Source organism: Penaeus japonicus, unplaced genomic scaffold (genome assembly GCF_977035675.1).
Source record: "Penaeus japonicus unplaced genomic scaffold, GWHDUDI00000001_assembly GWHDUDI00000018, whole genome shotgun sequence".
NCBI lineage: Eukaryota > Metazoa > Arthropoda > Malacostraca > Decapoda > Penaeidae > Penaeus > Penaeus japonicus.
The window spans coordinates 20,056,336-20,064,047 of NW_028234420.1; the positions used below are offsets into that span (position 1 = coordinate 20,056,336).

A 7,712-nucleotide genomic window follows, 5' to 3' on the forward strand; every position below is an offset into this window, starting at 1 on the left:
AATAGTGATTATGAACATTTTTCAGTAACCGTGAACTCATAACACAGCACTAGTGCGAAAATCTACTTGTGTGAACAGCTATCTAAACTATACAGTATAAATGTCTCAACATATATTCGAAAAGATCTCTAACACTCAAGTTTCATGATGCATATACAAGGCCACCTACATTTTCAGTCTTTAAGTTGGCCCCTCAGTCGGGGAACCGTTGGATGTCTTGGTAGGGCTATAGAGACCTAATTTTACGGCAACTTCTTTGGGTTGCCGGGGAAGATTCCTTGTTGGAAATGGATTGAAAGTGATGGGTCTCATTGGACCTTCCAGTGAAACACTAGAAGATCGTGAGATTTTTGAAGTTTTGCAAGATGATTTCACACTCTTTCCTGCCTGCTCAGTTTCAGAACCTTGACAGCTCACCTGGTCAAGTAAAGTCACCCGAGGAGATGACATTTCTTTGGGAGATGTGGATCTGATCTCTTTTGCCTGGCTCAATGCTTCACTTAGATCTTTGGGAGATGGAGATCTGATCTCTTTTGCTAGGCTCAGTGCTTCACTTAGATTGCTATTACTTGAGTGTGACATGCGTAGTTTATGTGGCAATGAAGAACCTGAATCAACATTACTACTACAGAATTTCGTATTACTCTCAAGCTCTCTATTCGAGTTACTTCTTGTTGAAAGCATTGCGGGCTCATGCTCCTCTATGGGTGTATTGGCTGGAGTGTCTGTCTCTTTGATGCTATATATCAATGCCCCTGCGTCTTCTACTGACTTTTGCTTCATAATTCTCTCTATTAGTTCTGTATTTTCTTTTACTAATTCTTGCAATTCTACTTCACTGTTCCTTCGTTGTTGTAGGCCTTTCTTTTTGCCTTCTTTGCTTCGACTTGATTTTGAACTCTGCTGGATTAAAAAGCAGAAAATGTCAGGATCGAGAGCTATATCAGCATCTAAACTCAAGGATTTAACACCCCTCCAAAGCCTCTGTCGAATAGCTTCTGAGCTTAAATCCCTTTCACTAAAGAAATCGGTTTCCATTTCTGGCCCACTGCTTTCAAAAACAGCATCGTCCTCGCCTGTTTCATCAAAGGATATAACATTTTCCGCAGAATCAACACTGCAGGGAAAAGCTGATATCCTTCCTTCCAGTGATGCAGTCAGTGAAGATTCTCCTCGCTGTCGCCTGAAAGGGGGTTCTTCTTGCACATCTCCTAAACAAAAAATACTTTCATCTGCAGCCATCAGCGTTGATGACGTTAGTTCATCTGTAGATTTCCTAAGCTCTCGTATCGCTGATGGGTGTGGCATCTCGTCAGAAAATGGCAGTGTTGTATTGGGAGACTTTTTGGTTGTTAACAATTCTGTTTCTTGGGATATCCCTTTGATCATAAACTCTTCTAAATCATTTGATCTCTTCACAGATGATGAATAAGTTTCTGGTTTACTACACTGGATATTTCCTGATTCCTTTTCATTATTCATAAGTAACAAGGCACTTTCTTCACATTTCTTGCCAGGTAACATATCTGAACCTTTTTGATATTCTGTTGAGAGAGGTAGTTTTCCCTCTTTTGAAATTGACTCTGTCGGAGACCTTTGCATTTCTTCTTCGATTTTCTCCACAGATGTGTGTTTGACTGCTTTGATATTTTTTGCAGGTATTGGCTCAAGTTCTTTCTCATATATTTTTGAATGCGGTCCTTCTCCTTGCATTCCTGTAGTTAATATGGATTCTTTATCTTGAGATTCATCTGTTAAAGGCAACTTTGTTTTAAAATATTTGTCTAGGTGTGACAAATCTTCTTGCTCTGATGCTGTACTTGGTTCTTCATTAGGTGCGATTACTTTATCACTTTCATACTTGGCAGTCCATGTGGCAAGAGTTTCTGGGGGAAGCAAAGCTGAAATCCTCTCCTCTAATGATATCTTTGGGGGGGGCAACAGACTCTGCTGCTGAAAGTCTGGTAGTGTCATCAGTGATCAAAGTCCCCATCCCTAGAGTGCTTATGTTTGCCTGAACCTGTGTTTGTGCAAACACAGGTTCCATTTCCTCGCTAGTTACTTCCGATAGTATGTTACTCTTAAATGGCTTTATCGCAGAAGGAACACTGTCATTCATAGAAACTACTTCAGTTTCTCCAGAGCTGGTTAGTAATGAAGAGAAACTGGACTTCTGATCTAATTCCTGACTATCAGCAGTGGCAGAAACATCTTTTGTAGTTCCAAGAGACAATGAATGTAACAGTAATGATTCATCATTATCTCCATGTGTAGCTGTACTGGATACTTTAGTATGAGTCTCTGAGACTCCAATGTCTGATTTGGATACCAAAGGTATGGCTGATATAAGCTTTTCACTACTACAAGCTTGGCTTGTTGTTTTTAACATGTCAGTCCCTGTAGATTTTGATTGATCAGGTTGTTCATTCTCCAAAAACGTTTTAACACCCTCTTGTTGGGCATTAGGTGAATCGCTGTTTGCACTTGTCATTTGGTCAGAAATAGAGGGATAATGGCTTCCAGTCTCTATACCAGATGAAAAGTGCACAAAGCCTACATCATGGGAAGTATCTGCCTTATAGCTTTCTAAACCTAATGCAACTGTTTCACTAACCTTAAACTCAGTGTTAGAAGGTGGGTCTTCGCTAGTATTATCTGTCAGCAAGGTAGAGAGTCTTGATTTTGATATATTTTCCCTGAATGTGAAAACCTTTGACTGTACATCCGTGTCATTTCCTTCTGAAACGTCATAATCATCTTCACTCCCTGTGTAATGAAGTTTCATATTCTCATCTGAAAATATCCGCTCCGTTTCAGTCACTTCCTGTACATCAATATTGATATTGAAATGTTTTTTAGCCTGGTATGTAGGTTTTTCCATATCTCTGCCTGCATTGTTTTCACAGCCTTCTTGGTCAAACTTCGTAAAGTCTTCAAAAGAAGTTACATTAAGAATAAGAGACTCACTTTTAACTTCACTTGTCATGCTTGGATCCTTTGATTTTTGTACTGTTTCTTCTAGCAAAATTTCTTTCTCTGCCACTCGAATCTCTAGATTTTCAGTGTCAGTTTCAGCCTCTGGACATAAATTGGAAATTGATTTCCCTAGCTCCTCCAAGGGATGAAATACAAATGTCGACAATCCTGGGACACCAGAATGGATCTCAAAATCATTTTTCTTTTCGTCCTCAACTGTGATTTTAGGAGACTTTGGTGGGATGAGTGGCGAACTCATTCCAGATTCAGGGGGTGTAGAAGGTAATTCTGTCAGTGACCAATTTATGCCAGCTTTATTTTCTTGCATGATACTTGGAGATATGCTAGGAGTGTTTGAAAGAGATTTGTGTGGTGATGCACTAATGGGGGAAGTTCTTGGAGATGGTGATGGAGACAATGATGGTGACATCTTGACTGTCAGTGAGGTTTCACTTACAGGTACAAGTGACGGGAAATCCGGGAAAGTAGTCTCAATAGGTGACCTCTGGGGTGTGACATTGTGCTGTGCACTGAATTTGTCTATCTCCTCGGGGCCTTTCATAAAGCTGACGTCACTTGGAAAGGGAATCCTTGCTATGATTTCAGCAGCAGTCAGATTTTTCCCTGCCAAGAGAACCTTCAGAGGAATCCCATAATTGGGAGAATATAAAGAGCTGGTTGGTGGAACTTCAGGTTGGACTGGAATACAGCCTTCTGCTACTTCATCATTTGGCAGACGTGGTGAAAGTGTCGGGGAAGTGGCTTGTTCTACAATCTCTCCCGGCTTTATTTCTCGCGTGAAAAATCAGCGCGTGGCATCTCAAATTCTTCAAGCTTCAGTTCTGCTGGTGCATCATTTTGTCTATCAGTTAATGTCTTTTCAGTTCTTTCATCTTTCGGTATACTTTCCAGTTTATTTTTTTTACGTCGCTTTGTATCACTCCTTCTTGTGCATTTGATATTTCTACAAATTCCTTTACCTCCTGATGCACCTCCACTGTTTCATATTGTCTCTCTTTTTCTATGTCTGCTGCTGTCGTGTGGGGCTGCCCCTCAATCTTCAACTCTGTCCTGCCTAGTTTTATGTCTATCGATCTTACTTCAGGTTTCCTCTCCCCAAGCATTTTTACTTCTTTATAGTCAACTCCATTTTCCGATTTCATATCCTCGAGTTTAATTTCATCTATTTTGTCTCTATTTTTTTCATATTTCGCATTGTCCTGTTTATCTTCTATTTCCTCTTGCTTTATTTCCCTTAATTTTTTAAACACTTGGTTATTTTCTTGCTTTATCTCTCCTGGTTCATCATTTGGTTGTAAGTCTTTTGGTTTGATTCCTTCTGGTTTATCATCTTCCTTATTTTCTAGTCTTAAATCCATTATTACATTTGCTGCTTTTGTCTCTCCTCCATTTTCACTTCTGGCTTGATTTGCTCCGTTCTAACTGGCGTTTTCTGACCTGTTCTTACTTCTGGCTTTGTTTTCTCCATTCCAACTTCTGGGTGTATCTCCTTTGTTCTTACTTCTGGCTTTGGCTCCTCCCTTCTAACTTCTGGCTTTTTCTGCCCCGTTATTGCTTCGGGCTTTATATCCTCCATTCCAACTTCTGGCTTTATCTCCTCTATTCTAACTTCTGGCTTTATATCCTCCATTCTAATTTCTGGTTGTTTTTCTCCCATTCTGACTTCTGGCTTTATCTCATCCGTTCTAATTTCTAGTTGTATTTCCTCCGTTCTAAATTCTGGCTGTATCTTCTCTGTTCTAATTTCTGGCTTTATCTCCTCCGTTCTAACATATGGCTGTATCTTCTCCGTTCTAATTTCTGGCTTTATCTCCTCCGTTCTAACATCTGGCTGTATCTTCTCCGTTCTAATTTCTGGCTTTATCTCCTCCGTTCTAACATCTGGCTGTATCTTCTCCGTTCTAACATCTGGCTGTATCTTCTCCGTTCTAATTTCTGGCTTTATCTCCTCCGTTCTAACATCTGGCTGTATCTTCTCCGTTCTAATTTCTGGCTTTGTCTCCTCCGGTCTAACTTCAGGCTGTATCTTCTCCATTTTAACTACATGCTCCATTTCCTCTGTTCTAACGCCAGGCTTTATCTCCTCTGTAATAACTTCTGGTTTTATCTCCTTTGTCGGTGCTTCCGGCTTTATTCCATCTATTCTAACTTCTGGCTTAATCTCTGGTTTCATCTCCATCGTTTTAATTCCAGGTTTTATCTCTACAGTTCCAACAACTAGCTTTATCTCTACAGCTTTAATTTCTTGTTCTTTCTCCATTACTTATTTTATTATTTTATTGGAAGCTAACAAGAGAACACTGCTGCTCTATGTCTCAAGGTAGTTAAGAGGCGGATTTTGTATGATCTTTAATATTTTCTATTAGAAGTGTAATATAGTGTACCTGTAAAGCAGCGCAGGTATTTCCATGGATACGGCAGTAATCTTGCCCCATTCCATTATCTGTTATCTGCCTGTGTTCATAATTCTGTACAACTTTTCTCCTTGCCAGTTTATGTAATTTGAGAATCTGATTTTTGAGTGACTCACAGAAAAAATGTATCTGGCACCAGCTCCATTATATACCTATCCAGATTATCAGTTTGACATTTCCATATACATTTATAACAATTTATTTCACACCGATACAAGCTCACTTAAAATTTATTTCTAAAACGTTATGCCAATTCTTACTTTGTTTTATTTCTCTATGAGGAATCATCTGAAAATAGAGAAATGACAACACAACTTGAAGGTGGGAAATTGAAGCGGCACGGGCCATTCTCCGACACTGCAGCTTGGTTCCATTATTTAAAGGTAGCGGCTGTTTATTCACCTTAATTTAACGTGATAGCATGAAACCATTCATTTTAAAAGTCTATATTCTTTGAATAATAGGTAGTGAAATCCAATGAGGATAGCCGACTGCATTTGCCCTTTCTCTCTCTCTGAAGAGGTTGTTTCAAAAAACGACCAGACTCAATTCCTACTCACCCAAGCATCCATGCCTGATGACCGAACAAAACAGAATATTGTACATACCCAACGGATACCTCCGCCACAATAGAGTTCCCGCTCCTTCTGAGTGTTCCTAATACGAACTAGACTCGGAAGGGTTCGAATACTACTACAAAATCCTCCCCAGGAATGGAACAGACCCCTCTCATTTATGCGAGGGAGTTGAGTAACAACTTTAGGGAGGTGAAAAGTGTTGTTGATGCCCTGGATGAGAGAGGACTAAGTCCCTCGGATTCAGCTCCCGCTCTATATTAAGGCGAGACTCCCTTCCCCTGTCCTACAGAGGCCGGAACCACACGAGCACATCCAGAGCCCCAACAGGAGAGGCAAACCCGTAAGGAGGTAAATGTCGAGGCAGCCACGGTGTCTCCTCCTTCAAAAGATCCTTAGCAAGCCCCTCAATAATATAACGCTGTAAAGGCAAATATGAACCAGGTTTGGATTCAACGGTCTGCGAGGATTTCAAAATCGACATTTTCAATTGATTCAGAGAAGTGTAATACCGCCCAAATTAAGCTCACAGCACAGGGATATCAATGACTTCTCGGGAAGCTTAATCACCCTAGTTAAAACAACAAATGATAGCCAGCCTAATCTGTGGAGATGATGTCAGACCTCATGCCACTCACACCCACATGGATGTATTTACATATATACACACATATATGTATATATTAATATGTAGGTATATATATATATATATATATATATATAGAGAGAGAGAGAGAAATATATATATATGCGTGTGTGTGTGTGTGATATATATATATATATATATATATATATATATATATATATATATATATATATATATATATATATATTTATATATATATATAAATATATATATATATATATATATATATATATATATATATATATATATATATATATATATATATATATATATTCATTCGCATATACATGCATACCGACCCGGTGACCTGACTTGACTTGCCTCGATGTTGGTCACCTACCGGCTCTTGCCTTTCTTGTATCCTGTTGCTTCACCCTGTTTTATGTATAGTGGGTTTGTCTGCCATATTTTCAGCACGAAAAGGCGTTTTGCCATACATGTGTATGTGTGTGTGTGTGTGTGTGTGTGTGTGTGTGTGTGTGTGTGTGTGTGTGTGTGTGTGTGTGTGCGCGCGCGCGCCTTTGTATGTATATACCTTGTTCTAATTAGTCATGATTTGGCCAAGTTTGCTAATCTTCATATTCTATCTTAAGTTATGCGTAAAATAATAGTGAAAAATACCCCTATATCCTTGCATAATACTCATCATTTCATTTTTTACACAAGCGAAATATATCATCGTCTTTTTATACAAACGTTGGATTACATTTACAATAATAAAGTAGATATGCTACAGTTATCTTTGAAATTACAAAGGTAACGTCAATCTGTAAAACAGCAGATCCCATTGAGAAACTGCATTTCCTCGGCTAACCTTTCTCTCTCACCTTAACTATTTGATCCCCAAGCTCGTCGTCGTCCGGATTGGACCACTCATTGAAACAAAACCTCTCCGCGTGGGACCAATCCACACCCCGAGCTTGAAGGTGTTTTTCTGACAGCGTCAACCACAGCTGTGGGAACATGCAGGAAAAATGTTAGTAATGTGTGTTCAATATGAAGCAAATTGGGAAGATGATAATAATGATAATGATAATAATAGTAATAATGCTAATAATAATAATAATAATAATAATAATA

General features: G+C 39.0%; 1 pseudogene across 1 annotated transcript in view; it reads right to left on the bottom strand.

Annotated features, from left to right (window-relative positions):
* The window catches only part of LOC147469907 (uncharacterized), a 6,902-nt pseudogene extending 524 nt beyond the window's left edge, over nucleotides 1–6,378 (bottom strand). Inside the window, exon 1 of the transcript XR_015191844.1 lies at nucleotides 1–6,378. This exon is cut by the window's left edge and continues 524 nt beyond it. The product of XR_015191844.1 is annotated as an uncharacterized LOC147469907 (transcript).
* Nucleotides 6,379–7,712: the final 1,334 nt, after the last annotated feature.